The following is a 19,636-nucleotide window of genomic DNA, read 5'->3' on the forward strand; positions in this document are numbered from 1 at the left end:
AAATGTTGGACGTGCATTTGCCTTTCAAAGTTATTAAAATTTCGTTAATCCGGAAAAACGGAAACCCAAGAATGTTCTATTAATTTCGCCGATAAAATGAACATAATAAAGTTACACGAAGGAGGAAAAAGTTTCGCAGCCATTGCAAGACAGTGCTACGATGGAAGGAACCATCATAACACAGAATCGCGACGAAAACATCATGAAAATGTTCGTAATGCGTTTAACTCCGCCAGCTGGACGCACATCGGCGAGGCGTTGAGTCAGAGGGGAGTCCCTGCGCAGTTGCGGATGATCATCGGGGACTACTTCCAACGTAGAGTCCTGCAGTACGCGACGAGCGGCGGCACGGTCACGCGCGACATCACCGCCGGAGTTCCACAAGGGTCCATCCTGGGCCCGACCCTCTGGAACGTGATGTATGACGGCGTGTTCGAGTTGCGGCTGCCTCCCGGCGTGGAGCTCGTTGGGTTTGCGGACGACCTGGTCCTGACCGTCCCCGGCCGTACTCCACGGGAAGCATCAAGGCTGGCCACCCAGTCCGTCCACGTGGTGCAGAGGTGGATGCAACAACATCAGCTGTCCCTCGCCCTTCACAAAACGGAGATGGTTATGATCAGCAGCCTCCGGAGGGGTCATCCAAAGGTGCCGGTTCGTGTTGGAGGAACAGTGCTACGTTCGAGTCGCCACATCAAGTACCTGGGGGTACAAGTCGAGGACCACCTGTCGTGGAACTTTCACGTCAGGGCGGTCACCGACAAGGCGGCAAAGATCAGCCGTGCCCATGGCTATTTGTTGCGTAACCACGGGGGGCCGTCCAGCGTTCGTCGCCGCACCCTAGCCAGCGTCGCGACGTCCGTGATGCGGTACGCGGCTCCAGTGTGGTGGAAGGCGACGGAAATACAGTGCAATCGCAGAATGCTGCACAGGGTACACAATCGGTCGGCAAAGATGGTGGCCAGTACGTTCCGTACTGTCAGGTACGATGTGGCCACCGTCGTCGCCTCGCTGCCGCCGATCGTGGAGCTGATCCAGGAGGACCAACGTTGCCACGAGCGCCGCCAAGCAGCCACCGAGGCTCCTGCGGTGATCCGGCAACAGGAGCGGGCCGAGACGTTCCGGAGATGGCAGCGCACCTAGGACGATCTCGCGCAGGATCCGGAGCGAGGGAGCAGATTCGTGCGGTGGACACATCGACTCATCCCGGACGTGGAGCAATGGGTGGCCTGGAAACATGGACGGGTTGACTTCTTCCTTTCCCAAGTACTGACGGGACACGGATTTTTCCGGCAGTATTTTGCGGTGAAGAAGATCATCCGATCCCCGGGCTGCCCAGACTGCCCAGGAGTGGACCAGTCAGTCGAGCACGCGATGTTCCAGTGCCCTCGTTTTGGCGAGGTGCGGCAGCGGCTCCTGACTGGCCACGGAATGCAGCCAGCAACGGCCGACAACCTTGGCGACTACATGCTTCACAGCTCGGATGCGTGGGACCGGGTAGCCGAGGCGGCAAAGACGATCTGCTCCAGGTTGCAGCGCCAGTGGACGATGGAGAGAGCAGCTGCAGCGGAGCGGACGATGGATGCGGAAAGGCGGCGAGTCACTGCGCAGGCAGAGGCAATCGCGGCAGCGCAGGAGCGGCGAAGGATGGGTCGTTTTGGACGTGACCCGACCCTCAGGGGAAGGATTCTGGCGATGGAGGAGCCCGACAGGATAGCTTTCCGGAGGCGGGCACGGCAGCTGCTCGATAACATCAGACGGCTGCGAAGACGACAAGAACGGATGCCGCCAGCCGTGTACGCAGCAACGATGGCCAGGAACGTAGCAGCTCTCCGGCTGCACGATGCGGCCCCCGAAAACCAGCAAGAAGCGGCAGCAGTCTTAGAGGAGGCTGAAGGAAATCTCCGGCGCGCTCGACGTGAGCGCGTCAACGAACGTCAGCGGGCGAATAGGAGAAGTGGCGTAAATCGTGGCCAGCCGGGCCAATTACAATAAAAGTAAACGGAAGTGAGGTCCCGATCGGGAGTTAGTAGTAGGGCAATACGGCCAGATGCCCGCCCCCACATAGCTCTACCGTGTAGGTGCATGCTGTGTGGGGGCAACGCAAGGGCAAGAGAAGGGAGTAGGATGTTTCTTCTTCTAATCTGTGATATTAGTTAAGCCTAGCTTTAAAAAAGGAGAAATAAACGAACCCTTATGGAAAAAAAAAAAACATCATGGAAATGGAGAAATTGTTGCTAGTGTGGATAGAGAACATGACATCCAAAAATAGTCCTCTGATACGCTCAGGAATATTCGGGATAAAGCGTTATCCTTAAGCGCTCCACAAATCATAGGAGGGCGCATAGAAACGGAAATGTAAGATTTATTCTTACCAGTCTAGTAAGCTTAGATGTGCTGCGGTAATGGTAATTGCTAGTGAGAAGATTCCGAGATAAACAAGCTTAGCGAAGGAGAAACAGGATTAATTTGGCCACTGAGGAGTTGTGAGTTAGCCTTTTATGCCTTTTGAAACTGAAAAAGAAGTTTTAGAAAAGAATGTCGCGTTGGAGGCACTGATCCCACTGGGTGGATATGTGAAAACTAGTACCAAATCATTATTTATGTTCGCCAAATCGAAGTGCATTTAATTTGATGGACACTGAAATAAGTCATGAACTGCTGCATAATATTGCAGAAATGTAGGATATCGTTTCTCACAACGTATCAATGCTGACTGATAAACGGGGCAAATTGGTATCATTTTTTGGATGCACCAGTTCGAACCGTCAAAACCATTCTGATACCGCTCTTGCTTGCCAAAATACAAGCAAACAACAACATCACAGTACCAGTTGCTTCATCTGGAATTTTAGCTGGAAATGTCGGTAGAACATCATTTAGGCTACCTCTAAACATGAATAGGAACCCATAAGCCGTATGTAACATGAAAAATCAATAACCCATGGCCAAGGTCAGGCAACAGTGAAATATAATTATCTGGGATGAATGTACCATTGCATGGCGACAGCCGAGCAGTAGCGCCGGGCTCACCACCTCGACGGCAGGGGTTCGAATCCCAACCGAGACCGGACCCTCCCCTGTACGAGAGGACTGACTACCTACGTACAATAGGGAAACAAGTCTCGTAAGCCCTTAACATGGGTAGGCATGACCAAGAGGTCGATCTGTTTTTTCCTGCATGGATTGTCTAGATGATAATCAATCCAATTCATCGCTTTGCAAAATCAGTTTGTGTTAAGTCATTCCCGTTTCTGTTTGTACAGGGCTTCTTTCAGGGATGGTTTATTTGATAGTAACTACTACAAATTTCGCTTGGGGTACAAATGATGATGCAAGCGAAAACATTGACCAACAATCTAATGTCGTTCTCAATGATGATAGTGTGAATGTATCCACTGCTGTATGGGATGAAAAATACAGTTGTATAGATAAACCTTCATTAAAACAATGCTTCAGATATATTGTTACCATCGCGCGCCTTTCCCGTGCCAAAGGAAATTTGATGTTTGATTTTGAAAACAAAAATTTGACTTAAATTTGCCAAAAGATACACGATAAATTCTCGACACACCTACAAATGTCAGTTTAGCAATTCAACCAATAACTGGAGGAAGAATATGGTATCAAGGTATTGAAAGTGTACTTCGAAACTATTTTGTAGATTCAATTAAAGAAAACTCATTGCAAGTATCTGTTGATGGGCTTTCATTATTTGAAAGTTCAGAAAAACAGTTTTGGCCGTTTTTAATTAAAGTTGTTGAGCTGCCAGATGCACCGATAATGCTCGTTGGGTTATGTTTTAGGGATTAAAAATCTGAAAACATTGAAGAATTCCTGCGTCCCTTTGTGGATGATGCCAATCATTTGCAAGTTAATGGTATCCTGTTCCAGGATCGCGTTATACGAATTGAAATTCGTGCTATTATAGCAGACTAGCCAGCACGTGCATATATAAAAGCTACCACAAACTTCAACGGTAAGCACGGTTACATGAAATGCTTGATAGCAGGTGAGCGAAACTATCCGGCAAATACATGATTTTTTATTCTGTTGATACCGATCTACGTTTAGAGAAAGAGACAATCCAGGACATCACCAACAGTGGCACACGCCTTTAGAAGATTTAAACCATTTTAATCTAATAGATGACGTTGTAGTTGCCGATCGCCTGCATTTAATAGATTTAGGAGTAACGAAAACAAATTTACGTGGTATAGTAGATAATAAGTTTAGTCAACTCAATCTGTTACAAACTTGTCTCAGTCTCAAAGGGCTGTGTCTCAAAGGGAGTGTCTCAAAGGGCTGTTAATCTCTAGTCAACTCAATCTGTTACAGAGATTAACAGCCCTTTGAGACACTCCCCTTTTGGAAAGGTACTGAGTTTAAGACTTTTCTACACTGCATAAGTATCGTGGTTATGCATGATATTAAGACCACTGAAGAGTTTAACCATATCTTGTGTTATTTTATTAGTATAACCATGTTTTCTTCGAAAGTCCACCAATCCCCATCAACAAGCGAAAACTTGTTGAGAAAAGTTGATGCTAAATGGAAAGCAATGGAAAGCAATCCTTATCCTAAGACATTTGTATGACGCGGATAAAGTGCCTATCGCTTTCTGTTTGCTTAAATAGAACATTTCATGTCATTTAATTATCGACGATGGACCAGTTTGCAGTGCTTCGGACATTCCTTCAGCAAACGATCAATCCTCCGACGAAGAGTGTACCATCGAGACGAATCCCTAGGATCCGGAGGAAGACGTTGCTCGTCACGGAAAATATGGGGACATGCCATTGCAGGAATGCCTTCGATACTGTGCTTTAGTCAAAGATATCCCTCATGAAACTATGAACTTAATTCTGGACGTTCTACGAGAAAAAACGCCGTACCGTATACCAAAGGACGCTCGGACAATATTAAAGACGAGCCAAACAGTGTCTTCTGAATAGTTTCAGCTTAGTAAAATTTTTATTTAATTAGTTAAGATGTTAATGCTTTCTATTGTATCAGCAATGCACGAAGCAGCATTCAGCACGAGCACGAAGCTTCAGCATTCAGCACGAAGTGAAAGTTCGGTCTATAATAGCAGATGCACCGGCAAGGACATTTGTGAAAGGTATGTTTAACATGACAAAAAAATACGGGTTTATACATTTGGTTCCTTTGACGAATCTAATTTTTTTTTAGATGCTAGCTTACTTGCCAGGCTACGCGGGCGCTATGCATTTTTTTTGTGAACGTGTATCTTCTAGAAGGTGAAATATGAAAATTTGGTCAAATATGACATTCATTCAACGCTTTATTCCAGCTGTCACTTGTCACTGCAAGTCCAGTTGTCATTTGTTCACTTGTCGAAGCATTTAAATCGGTTCTGTCCGACTTAATAGTAATTTTAGGAAGCTTCGAAATATTTATTGCTAAGAAATGTCGATCAATTAATCCCTCAGTTTCCACATTTTGTCCAACGGAGTGAACTCTGAAATGCGTTCTGGTTGGTTTGTACATCATGGCGATATATTAGTTTTGTTAGTGACTGTGTTTTATATGAATTTGTATTTTGTACGAGTTGTAAAACACTTGAAGAATCGTGTATCCCGTTGTTTGAGGAGACAGTGTTATGGAAATTCGTCTTCACTTCTGTTTGTGTAGTAATTTGATTTACTTTTTTTCTGTTAAATTATACAAACAACATTGCTAGTTACCCGGTATCGAGCATTTGTTTTCACTTGACTCATTTTAACGTATTTCATAAGGCCCGGGCCCAGTGCCGTGCGAAAATTTGAAATTGCTTCAAAACATAATTTTAACATGATAAGTATTTTGTTAATCCAAGTATCCTTATACTTTACCAAATTAAGCTAGTTGCAATCAATGTTATGTAATGAGGAAATCTGTTCAGTAGTTTTTGTCCAACGTAAATGCACTTAGTTCTTCTTCTTCTTGGCGTAAACGACCTCTTGGTCATGCCTGCCCGTTAAGGGCTTACGAGACTTGTTTCCCTGTTGTACGTGGATAGTCAGTCCTCTCGTACAGGGGAGGGTCCGGTCTCGGTTGGGATTCGAACCCACGCCGTCGAGGTGGTGAGCCCCGGCGCTCATGGGCCGATTTTCTAACCGGCGCTACCGCTCGGCTGTCGCGGACCCCCGATGCACTTAGTTATGTTGATCATATTTCATAAAGCCTGTCTCACAATAAATTCAACCAAAGAAGCGCGCTACTGTGACGCCTCTAGTGGCGCCAGCCGGAAATTAAAATTTGTAGTAGTATTATAGCCACTAGTAAAAATCACTTTGTTAAAATTGTGTAGCAAAGTTCTGATACTTTCCGACAAAACTACGCGCGTGTAACTAGTGCTAAGTTACACTTTATTCAAATAACGGTCGAGCCTCGGTGTACACGTATTCGAGCGACTTAGTGTTGCTTTCGGAAGTGATTTCTTAAGTGTTTTCGTAACCGTAAGTGGTTAAGTCAGTGGGCGCAAGTGCTTTTGCACGTTTGCTCTTCGCGATCGTTAATTTGCTCCTGATCTTCTTGCGGTGGTCAGTGCTCATCGCAGGGCTGACCCCATGACCGCTAGTACTTTGACCCCGTATCGTAGTCGTTATCTTTCGGTTCCTACTTCGTTCCTTACCACGGGTTCCTAGTTCCTACTTGAACTTGTTATAAACTCGGGAGCTAGGTTGCCCTCGCTAGCTAGCTCCTTCGTGTTCTGTCACTTCGCATGTGTCGCTGTTGTTTACTAATTCGAACGTGTTTACTTGCCAACAAGATGTGTACTATTTTTTTCGCTAAATTCCGCACAATTCAAATTGGGTGGTCAGAACAAATTGGATAAATTGAAAATGCCTGGAACTCAATAAAACAAAACAAAAAAATTACCAGTATTTTTGTATTATTACATTACAACGTGCTTCTAAGCGCTACGTCGGTCCTGTGAGGCCGACAATGTTCTTTATCGTAAGCCGGCGTCGATCTGCTCGGAACGACAGAGCCAGTTAGGTAGACCAGCGTTTGTACGAATCGCTTTCAGAACGGAAAGCAGTGTAATTTGTGTAAGGCAGTTACCTTGTTAATAGTTCGACACAAAATTAGTACGAAGTGATCTGGTTCTATGCATGATACTTGCATAGCATATTTGCATGCAACTTGAGATTGCTTGCAACACGAGATTGTACAACTTGTAAGCGCACTTTACTAAATTTTATACATTACTAGCTGATCCGTTTGATGTTGTTAAAAATTGGTTCGAAGGTCACATCACATTTCTTCTCCCATTCAACTTGGAAGGTAGCGAATATTTCAAATCATTTACCAACATCTTAAACCATAGATATTCAACAACAAGTAGAAAAGCTCTAACCCATTCTTTGCTACCGTTGATGTATGAAGAAACTAGGGAAGAAATAATTAACAAATTAAAATTAACAACATCTATTGCTTTAACTAAGGATGGATGGAGCAATTCAAATAATACTCCCTTTATAACTGTGACGGCACATTTCATAGACGAGGAATGCAAGTTAGTTTCCTTACTTTTAGATTGCTCTGATTTAGAAGACAATCACACCGGTGCTCATTTGGCGAACTGAATTGAAACCACATTAAAAAATTTCGAAATTGACGAAAAGATAATTAGTATTACAACGGATAACGCGCGCAACATGAAACTTACCGAATCTATTTTAGAACTGAACCATTTCCCATGTTTCGCTCATACACTTAACAGTAACACATAATAAATAACAGATAGTTAAAGGGTGTCCCAGAAAGTATAAGCACGATTTCTAAATTATGTTTCTGGAAAACGGATGACGCCAAACAGTTGATTCTTCGGGTGTTTGATTGTTTGCATTCAAACCTACTGGGTAATGCATCGAAACTATTTTTTTCAACCGTTTCTGTTAAAATGCGAGGCATTTCCGTTAAAAAGCGCAAAAGCGTTCTGCACAAATGGTGTTCGACTCTTAACATTTTGCTATGGAAATTGGCGATATCGGTAGGTGTAAGTATCGGAGCCGTACGAACCGCCATCCAAAAGTTTTGGGAGGAGTCCAGCTTCGAGGATACGCTGAAAAGTGGTCAAAAACCTGGTCCTATCGACCAACAGTTGATCCGGGAAAGAGCAAAAGCAATCAAGCATAAATAGGAATGTTCCATTCGCGATGTGGCTCAAAAAATGGGTACGTCAAAAAGTAACGTCCAATGAGACAAGGCAAGATTGAATTTAAAATCGTACAAAATTCAAAAGAAATCGAAACGGACTGCAAATTAGGCTGCATGCATTAAACATCGGGCCCGGAAACTGTACGACAAGCTGCTGTGTGGTCAACCCTCATGCATCAGTTCGACGAAGAGTCGACCAAGACCAGACCAATTGAGATATTTTGGGCGCTAACGAAGGCACACTTGAGAAAACATGTTAAAGCTACGGAAAACATCAACAGTTTAAAAAAAAAGTGTAAAACCGTTCAAAAGTGTCGAAAACCGTTCACGACAAGTATGTGCTGAGCCATATCGGAGGGGACAGATCAAAATTGCGGTCATTAGAATACGATTAAATTTTTAAAATTTTTATCTTTCGCAAATAGTCCAGAACAGAACCCAAACACAATTTATGAAACAAAAATTCAGTTTCTGGAACAGGTTTTATTTTTTACCTAATTTTGAAATCGTGCTTATACTTTCTGGGACACCCTTTATTCATTTTAAAAAAAAGTTGCCTGGCAACGCAAAAACTTTGCGAAGTCCAAAAAAGTTTAACTATGGAGGAACTGAAACTTAAACAGGATGTACCAACTCGTTGGAATTCTACTTATACTATGCTGGAAAGGTTTCTTATAAATAGAATTACGTTAGGAGTTTGTGTAGACACGTTAAAACTGAAATGTAGTTTAAAAAATGATGATTGGGATAGAATGACCCAAGCTATTACAATTTTAAAATATTTTGATGAAGCTACGCAACATGCGTCTGCTGAAAAGGTTGCCACATTATCCAAAATGGGCCTTCTAATTCGTGTTTAAAAAAAAATATCAATGATTATAAGGAGAAAACAAAACACATTCAAGAGCAAGTAAGTTTACTTATTACATCGCTAATTGAGGGCATATCAAGTAGATTTGAGTCGATAGAAGAAGATACGTATGTCACTCTTCACTCTGTAAAGGGTTGGATCCGACGCCTCCTGAAGGCTGCTATAGGCTCTCCTCCCCAACTCCTACTCAATACGTCCGCGACGTACAGAACGGTAACTTTTCGCCTAAATATCCAAGCTAGGGTACACGGGGAAACCCACCCCCTTGGGCGGATGGGCGGCAAGGCTAAATTGAGAGGGGGAATGGACTGCTACTTGCAAGTAGTTCATCCCCGAGCGTCTGTTCTCCATGTTAGGAGCGGCTCGAACCAGCGTCTGTTCCCCATGTTAGGGGCGGCTGTACACCCTGTCCTGGCATCCTACGGGACGTAAAACAGCTAGGATGCGTTGTTCCACCGACGAGATAGGAGGCGGGGGGAGAGGCCTTGCAAGCCACCCCCTGTAACAATCGCAACGAACGACCACCAAGAAGAAAACCCGATTTGGACCAATCATGCCAGACCTACGCGACGGAAAAAGGACTACGATTGGAAACTCGGTACATGGAACTGCAGGTCTCTTACCTCACCCGGGAGTACCAGAATACTCGCAGAGAATGTGAGAGCCCGCGGCTTCGAAACAGTAGCACTTCAAGCGTGTGATCGGATGGTGGCCGATCAACGACAAGATGTGCAGGTTGAGGATACCTGGACGCTTTTACAACCTGAGCATTATTAATGTGCACAGCCCGCACCTTGAGAGCAGCGATGACGACAAAGACGCCTTCTATACGCAGCTCGAGACACCTGAACGGAGCGGAATTAGGGGAGTCCAGCAGCGGCGCAGGCAGAATTGAGCAACACATTAGTCAGGAGGTAGATGACGATGTGCTCCCACCATCCTTGGACGAAGTCGCTAGTGCCATCAAGTAGCTGAAACCGAACAAAGCAGCTGGCAGCGATGGGCTGGTGGCAGAACTATTCAAGATGGGTTCGGTAGAGCTTGCCGTCAGTATGCACCAGCTAATTGTGAAAATCTGGGAGCAGGAAAGGATACCGGATGACTGGAAGCTGCGTGTCATCCACCCAGTGTACAAGAAGGGTGACAGAATGGACTGTGCCAACTTTCGAGCCATCACAGTTCTCAATGCTGCCTACAAAATCCTATCCCAGATACTCTTCTGCAGACTCGCGCCCCTTGCTACAGATTTCGTCGGAAGCTACCAAGCTGGGTTTGTTGGAGGCAAATCCACCACCGACCAGATCTTCACTCTACGGCAGATCCTCCAGAAGTGCCGGGAGCACCAGATCCCGACGCACCACCTCTTCATCGACTTCAAGGCGGCCTACGATACCATAGACAGGAAGGAGCTATGGAAGACTATGCGGCAGCACAGCTTTCCCGAGAAGCTGGTACGGCTGCTGGAGGCCACAATTTTTTTGGACGAGGGTTCAGCTTGCTCGATGTCCCGATGTCCCGGACTACGAAACAAGCATACTCCCTCCTCTAGCCCTTTGGATTCCATCCCGCTATACACCTACACGGTAGAAGCATGGATGGAAAAGGCGTCTGTCCTTAGGTTAAAATCTCACTTTACGGACGCTGTGGCACGCAACTAACTCCTGAAGGGTGAAAGCGCGTGTTGCTAAAGGGCTAACTGGTACCCCCTGCCTACCAGGGTCATGTTTCCCACGCCTAAAGCAACGGACTCAGTGCAGTGCAACTTAAGCGGCTCAGAAGATCGATCCGACAGCCGACTTATCTGACACCAATACCTCCTAAAATCCTTCTTGTGGACTTGCACATTGGTTCTGACACCACTCGGATTCGACGGCCCGCAAAACTAAGCTCCTGCCTAGTCTACGTGCCGGGTTTCCAGTATCTGACACCTCAGATGTTGATTGCTGGCCCGCAAAACCGAGCACCTCCTCGGTCTACGTGCCGTCCACCTTGGCCTGTTTGGTAAGTACAAGGCCCTGAACACGACCGGTGTCCAAGAGGTTGATCAGCGATGGCTTGGTACCGCAATTGGCAGGTGACCCCACATCACCCCCGGTGCATCCCTCCCCAAAGCATCACAAACCTCAAGTAACCTTTCTGTTCCCTTCACCGTGTTGAAACCAGCCGCAAAATCACGCTACTGCGCAATCTACGCCTGGTCCCTATCCTGGGGTCGTCCGACGTTTGATTTGACTCAGTCATGGACGACTCAGACATCATGGTGCCGCAAACCTCAGCGCCCTACGCCGACCAATCCTTTATCGCCTCAAAGTCAGACTTGCCCTCATCCGCTTGGCCTGGCTGCTGTTCTACCAGGCCCTTGACAGTATAGGTTTCTGGATTGACATGACCACTATCGCATAGTTCGCCTCACCGGTGGATCCCTTACCGACAAAAGTCAAGTCGCCCCATAGCCCGCCCTGCCCTCCTTAAACACTGAGCGACCCTTCCGTTCTGCTGCTGGTAAGACTTTCGATGGTTAGACGCTATCCCATCATACTCGCCCACCAACAACCCCAGGAGAGAGAAACCAGAACGATAACCCACTCCCTCGTAGCCGGACGTCCACTCATAGCTCGCGCATCGGTCTAGGTCCTGCGACCCGGTAGGCACAGAGCACAACTTGACTTCGACCTTTGCGACTTCTCGTGAATCTTCCAGGAGAGTGAATCCCTGCCGAAACACTCCCTACGTCTTCGCGGTCCTGTCCGCTGACATAGGGTCCATCCTAACCTCCGGAGAGGCTAAACAGACCGGAGGGCTAGATATCTAAAACCAGGATTAAAGATACCTAACAAACCCCGTTCCGTGTGCGGCACACAACCATAACCCTGGCCCATCACTCTGATAGTGTACGAGAGGGCGGATATCCCTCCCACCCGGATCTCTGTTCGTCACCCCTGTTTCCAGGGGGTCCAGTGGCGCCACGAGGAGGCCAGTATTCCAGGCGTTCACGCCGTCACACCGTTTGAACGGAATGGCCACAATGGAGGGGGTGCTGTGTAAGGTGAGGATTTCGAACATGCTGTCGGATTCGTTCGAATCTCATCGGGGTCTGAGACAAGCGGCCCTATTCCGGGGAACGGTCGTTCCCGTAGTTTGTTTACGTTTAACTGTCAAATTTTTTAAAAAATGTTCGTTTTCTGTTATACGCCAGAGTTAAACTGTTATACGCGGGAACGGTCGTTCCCGCATTGTATGGGGAAAATTTTTGCTGCTCTTTGAGCATCCGTTCAACCGTCTACCCGGGTAGTTTTTGGAGTTTTATTTCCACATAACTTTTGATTGGATTGTCGTATCGGCATGAAACTTTCAGAACGACTATAAAAATCAATTTTCTATCGTTTTGCCGAAAAAAGAAATTTTTCAAAGGAGTTTAAATAATTTTCATTTTCATTATTCGATTGATACCCCTTACTCGTTCAACCGGTCAACCCGTGTAGTCTATAAATTTGTATGGGAGATTCTGTTTTCCTCTACTTCAGACCTCATAGATGTCGGACATCTTTTATCTTTTATCTTTTTATGTGATACATCTTTTATCATAGATGTCGGATCGATTTGAAATTTTCAGTGAAGATACTTGAGGGTGTTTCCCAAAATATTATCTACAAGTTATAATTTAAAAAATTCATTAAGTTTATTTATTTGTGGTTTCAAAAAATTTCAACCTCCACATCCACAACCTCCTACCAGTTTAGACCAAAAACTATTAATGGGGGTTTACTTTTTGTGCATTTTAGTTAGTTTAGTTTTGCTCCTAGATACTTACGTTCCCGGGAAGAAGATGCGGTAAATTTAGTGAATCAAAGCCCAATTAGAATAATGAAGCCGTATCAAACTGTGAACGGCTAATTCCTATCCAGGTTTTTCTAATGCCATATGAGATGATTATGGTTGAATGGTAACAAAACAATCCAAGTTCTAATTATTATCTAAGCTATCAGGCCAAGAGGAACTGTTGGTCACTAAAACCTTAACCTGATAAAAGGCATTACAATCTAGTGAAGAGAATGCAGTAGATTTGCTGCATCTACTCAAAACCTCATACTAGTTGGAAGAGCAATGGCTCAATAGGATGCCTGACTCCAAGACTTATAGCTTTTCTCAAAAATACCAGTCAGAAAAGAAGAACTATAGGGCACTAACAGGTCGCTTTGATAGATGCGTTGTAACACTACTAAAATTCTATATATAACCCACCCCCCAACCCCAAAAAAAAACCCGATTATAGAAAGTTACTGAACTGGGTTTCCACAAAATTCAGGTTGATTACCCACTCAATTCCACTATCTTTTCGATGTGGCTTAATAATTCCAATATTCTTTGCTAGATTGGATACCGAACAACATACAAAGAATGAGCAACACCAATGGCCTTGTTTTAGTTTGGTAAATGATGCTCTTCTCCATTTATCTTACCCGGCTTAATTAGCTTGTGTGGGATCTTATAACATATCTTAAAGTGTGACCATAAGTAAATTGAACCAAGGAAAGCGCGCTGCTGTGGTGCTTCTAGTGACGCCACCCGGAAATTAAAACTGAAGCGCCGGCTGAAAGAGTGACAAGGCCGAGAACCCATTATAAAAAGCAAAAAAAAAATTATAAGTATTTTTCTTTTCTACAGTTATTCATGACGTTTGTTATAAAAATAGGTTTTTACTATTTAATTGTTACATGTTCTTTTAAATTCGCGTATTTTGTTTTTTGGTTCCTATATTAGCGCCCATATCATGGAATGAGACACCATTATCGCAACCTCCGTCCACTTCCTCGTGCCAAGAACATCTCTAACTGTTCCACCACTTCGTCTTAGATGAAGTTTTGTGATTGCCCAGTATTTTTCGATGGGGCGAAACTCTGAGAAATTTGAGTTTGGTACAAAGTGGGTCTTATTGGCCCTGTAGCACTCTAAGACAACCTTAGAATAATGGCAGATCGAAAAATCGGCAAAAAAAGCATGTGTATGTGCAAATTGTAAAACCGTTACGAAAAACCAGTTCATCCTTCTCCAGGCCAGCAGGTTTCTTCAGGCTATCTGCCCCAGGTGGGTTTCCTCAGTTAACCTGGTGGCTATAACGATCCGACCATTCCCTCAAGCGCGCTAGTTTCTATGGCAACCAATGCAATGCAATGCGATTTTCATGAATGGTAAGTTCAAGTATTTCGTTCAAATTTGCGTGGAGCCGTACAGGTACCGGTTCAGTGGCAAGTGGAGCACGGACTAGTGTGGATTGTTTGAGCTGTGTGAAATTGTTTTGATTGATAGATTGAAGGAATTAATAATGGAGGTAATTGATTTATTTAAAAAAAAAGTTCAGTTATTATTCAGTTATCCTAATACAACTCTTTATTTTTTAGAATAAACGTAAGGCTATTACGAAGATCCAATTGAGGGAGCTTCTTTTGCTCATAGAGGACAATCCCGACGTTGCGCAGGATAAGTGCGTGGGAAGTCCAACATTTTGGAACGCCGTAGCAGGCAAATTAAACCCCCTTGGTTCTCCATCGAAAGATGGAACAGGGTGGAAAAGGGTAAGCGTGTTATATCATACAAAATATTACTAATATCAGTTAACCCATGAATGTTTTTACTTCGTTCCAGGCTTGGCAAGGATATAAATATGGCCTTAAAAAGAAGCTCGCCCACAACAATCGCGAGTACCAATCAACCGGCGGAGGGCCTTGTTCGATCAAGGCATTTTCGCAGCTCGAGGAGCAGGCCATCGCGATATTGGATCTCAACAAGGTTGTAATTGGGAACGCTGATGTTCCAGTAATGGGAATGGGTTTTTCCCAATCAGCAACCCCTGCACCATCGCCTGAACCAGTGGTGGATCCAACGGGGAACCATCGGTGGAACCATCTGCGGAACCATCGATACCACCAACGATGGAACCATCGGTGGATCCATCAACACCTGCTTTGACGCCAACAAGGGGACAAACGCCCCTATCAATGCGGCAAATAGGTGCAGCTAGGCCGAACGGTCAATAGCCGAGCTGCAATTATTCGAGCAGCGAAAATATAATAGCCTTATGGCTAAAAAAAATGATCTTATTGAAAGACAGTTGAACTTGGAAAAGGAAAAATTTGAGTAGAAGAAGAAAATAGAAAAGGAGAAGCTAGCTCTCGAAAAAGACAGGATCGAGTACTACAAAGTACTAGAAGAAAAAAAATAGAATTAGGAATAGAAATAGCTAATAAGAAAATGGCCTTGAAACGGGAAGAACTAGAAATAAAAAGACAAAAACAGTAAATGTTTGTTTTTTCGATTATTTTTTAATCGGAATCATTTCCCACATCTTCTAGTAAAGATTGGAAATGGTGGTTCCACTCTATGTTATTTTCAACACATATGTTGTGTAAAGCACAACATACATTAAGAATTTGTGCACATTTTTGCGGTTCATAATTAAACATTCCATCTACTCCTAACAAGCATCTAAATCTACTCTTGAGCAAACCGATTGTCCTCTCCACTATCATACGTCCAGACGAATGTTTCCTATTAAATTCAGATTCTGGAGACCCTGAATTTGGATCCCTGTAAGGCGTAATCAGCCAGTCTGCTGCCGGATAACCTGCATCACCTAATCAAAAAGACAATCAGTTAATAACATTCTTCACAACTTCTTGTTATAAATGTACCTAGCAATTTATCGTTGAATCCATTTCTGTGTCGATCCATAAAATGCTAGATTATTGGACTAACCCTCCAAATGTGTGCGTCATGATGAGACCCAGCAAACCGGGCATCGATTGCTCGAATTCGGTTTTTATGATCGCACACCTGGAAACATAAAAATTTTCGATAAAAGCTCATATAATATCATATATCGTTATACTTACTATCATAGCATTTATGCTGTAAAATTTTTTTCGGTTCATATACTGCAATGGCCGTAGCTTAGGTTTTTTTATTTTGATGTGTGTTCCATCTACACACATCACCACATCAGGAAGGCCACTCTTTTGGAAAAAATATTCCTTAGCCTCAATTCGTTCTTCTTCGGTCATAAGTAATTTTATCCAGTCGCCCAAAAGGGATTGCATTGGTGGAAGTACATCACGTAGCACCTTCGAGAACGTTGACTGCGCCATTGCAACATGGAAATCTTTTCCAGTTCCATGCTGATATCTTCCTTCACCAAAGTACCGCAAACAAGCTGCTAATTTTTGTTCCTCCGTCAAACCATAATCGGTCCGAGCGGCTATGTGGGGTCCAATCATGGTTACAATATCCATGAAAATATCTTTGGATATCCTAAAGTTTTGTTGAAACCTGAAATGTAAATAGGTTACATTCATGGTCCAAATTAAATTCTTTTCATTACCTACATTGTATCAGAAAGCTGTTTTGGATTCGAGTTTAACCGAAGCTTTCACCGATACATATTTAATTTTCTGATGTTTTCAGCATCATTTATGATGGGAAAATGAATAAAATTCATGTTTCGAGCAATTGTAATCTCACAAATCCAAATTCAAAAGTAAACAAACAACAGTAAACAAACGACACGATTGATTTCGGCTGTAAAAATACCGCCTACTGTAACGCCTTCTGTTATACTGTCAAATCGTCGGGAACGACCCTTCCCGGGAACGACCGTTCCCCGGAATAGGGCCGAAGGTGATGGACTCTCCTGCCTTCTATTCAACATCGCTCTGGAAGGTGTCATGAGGAGCGCGGGCTTCGACATCCGTGGCACGTTTTTCACCCGCTCTCTCCAATTCCTCGGCTTCGCGGATGACATCGACATCATCGGGCGGAACACTAGGACGGTGTGCGAGGCGTACACCCGACTGAAAAGCGAGGCCGCAAGGATTGGATTGATGATCAACGCGACAAAAACGAAGTACCTGCTCGTTGGAGGCTCCGATAGTGACAGAGCCAGGCTGGGGAGCAGTGTATCAGTGGACGGCGACGAACTTGAGGTAGTAGAGGAGTTTTGCTACCTCGGCGCTGTCGTAACTCCGGACAACAACGTGAGGGGGAATCTTGCCTACTATGGACTCCACAAACTCCTGAGGTCCAGATGGCTTCTCCCACGCACGAAATGTGTTATATACCGCACGCTGATTAGACCGGTCGTTCTCTATGGGCATGAATCCTGGACTCTGCTCACGGAGGACGCGCCAACGCCCTCGCAGTCTTCGAGAGGCGCTTGCTCCGGTCTATCTTTGGCGGTGTGTGTGAGCAGGGCGTGTGGAGGAGAAGGATGAACCACGAGTTAGCTGAGCTGTATGGTGAGCCGGACATCCTGACAGTGGCAAAGGCCGGCAGGATTCGTTGGCTGGGGCATGTCATGAGGATGCCGGACTCATGCCCCACCAAGAAGGTGCTCACCAGCGACCCGCCCGGCACGAGACGACGAGGAGCTCAGCGAGCTCGGTGGATGGACCAAGTGGAGCAGAACCTGCGAGACATCGGATGCGACCGGGGTTGGAGGGCTGCAGCCATGGACCGAGCGACCTGGAAAGCGATTGGCGACCAGGCCATGTCAGCACGACGTGCTCAACTGCGAGCGGGCCAGAAAAGAAGAAGATGAAGAAGAAGCTGTCCTGTAGGAAAACCTTAACAAACTCACTTACACCTATATTGTATAGTGAAACACTAAAAATAGTGGAGAATGAAGTCCAGAAAGCGAAACACATAGCATTAACAACCTACGGATGGACAAACTACAATAACACGGATTTTTATGCAGTCACCGCTCATTTTATAAATGAACACAGCAAGTTATCGTCTTATTTGCTGCGATGTTCCGAATTTCCTGTAAGCCACACCGATGAAATTATTGCAGAATGGCTGAGGAACGTCATGGTAGATTTTAAAATAGAAAGCAACGTCGTAGCAATAGTAACAGACAATGCTGCAAACATGAAGTCAGCCGTCCAGAGTCTTAACATCAGTCATTTAAGTTGCTTTGCGCACACACTTAATTTAATAGTGCAAAAGAGTTTGAATACCTCTATTAAAAAAAACCATAGATGAAGTGGAGGTAATAGTGCAACATTTTAAAAAAAGTTCAAATGCTACACATAAGTTAGCTCAAATGCAGCAACATTTAAATCTACCAAACTTAAAACTGAAACAGGATGTGCCAACTCGGTGGAATTCCACCTACGATATGTTAAGTAGATTTATAGATGATAAAGAAGCATTATTGACCTGCATAGGAGTTCTTAATATAAAAAATACTTTAGAGGAAAGGGATTGGAATCCCGACAAACAAAATTGCGCGACGGCGGGTTTAGGTGCAACTTTTTCCATACAAAACGCCCGGGCGATGAAAGTGCTACCCCAGTGCTCCTCTCCGCGAGTCTATACTTGCAAGCGGTAGCACAACATCGCGAACAAAACACCGCGACGAAGCGATGCATCAGGAGGAATTTCCTCATCCCACCCCTGATGGACCCATACTTGCAGATGGCACTGCAACACGGACAGGTTCGGACCAAGGCGCATTAAACAGGGTAGGTTTGGTAAATGTCGTTAAACTTTTCAAACCACAAAAACCCTGAAGTTGAATCGGAAAATTGATTCATATCAAAACTTAACCATGACTACGATGAAGGCACTTAAAAAATGAGTTTTATGAAATGTCCATGAAAACCATTTTTTTAACTGTCAGTATTTTCTATGTATTGCTGCGTTAAACGCAGTAAGGGACTTTCTCTCGCGCTTCTCAGGTGACATCAAACTTCGCAGGAAGTTTTTGAACTTCTTGCTTCAGCGTATATACTCGATCAATAGGTTGAAAATTAGCACTGCACTTGTTTTATCTTGAGCAGTTGCGAGAGTAAGAACGATCGCTCGCACAGCCACCAATCGATAACGTAATGCTATGATGTTCGTTGTATACAGCTGAAAAAAATATTGTTTATTGATTACTGCGAAAGCGAAAAACCAAAACAATCGCTATACATTTCTCATACCATGATTCATCATGATTCATAATGTAAAGAAATAAAATATTATGTCAAAAACATGGATCTTCTATCGAGCTATTACTTTCAGTCGTAGAAGTGTAGTGGAGAATTAAAAAACACATTTTTAAGTGACTGAAAGCAAAATAAGTGAACCAGATCCAAATATTGCGCAAAATAGAATCAATGTGTTCAGTTTTATATCAATCATCACTTCAAACACTGCTCATAATTACCAAGCAATGAAGAAAAAATAAAATATTATTTTGACAATTAATTATGAATTTGAACCAAATGTCAACAAGCCAAAGTAAACCAACCTACAGCTCTATGAGCCTTGGGCAGTTTTGCCTGCTGTCAGCAGAGTTGTTTTGATTTTGCCACCGCTTGCAGAGTGAAATTGCAGTTCACCAAAAATGTGAAGAAAATAGTAATATAGCGGCAGTTTTCGTTAATATTCGGTAAGTAAACGTTATTAAGATACATGAAAATCAGAAAAAATCCAAAACTGTGCTAATTTTTATGCATTTTCTTTTCCAAAGTTCCAACGCAAGCAACAGCGGCACCAGAAGCCCAACCGCGGTGTCTTCACGCGGTGGAATGCAAGTTACGTGCGGAGATGGCTGAT

General features: G+C 44.2%; 2 pseudogenes; one reads left to right on the plus strand and one right to left on the minus strand.

The window, feature by feature from the left end:
* LOC131293810 (uncharacterized) overlaps nt 1-1,140 on the plus strand; it is a 67,066-nt pseudogene extending 65,926 nt beyond the window's left edge.
* Nucleotides 1,141-15,200: 14,060 nt separating this feature from the next.
* On the minus strand, nt 15,201-16,386 carry LOC131293811 (putative nuclease HARBI1; annotated as a pseudogene).
* Nucleotides 16,387-19,636: the final 3,250 nt, after the last annotated feature.

Source organism: Anopheles ziemanni, chromosome 2 (genome assembly GCF_943734765.1).
Source record: "Anopheles ziemanni chromosome 2, idAnoZiCoDA_A2_x.2, whole genome shotgun sequence".
In the NCBI taxonomy this organism is placed as follows: Eukaryota; Metazoa; Arthropoda; class Insecta; order Diptera; family Culicidae; genus Anopheles; species Anopheles ziemanni.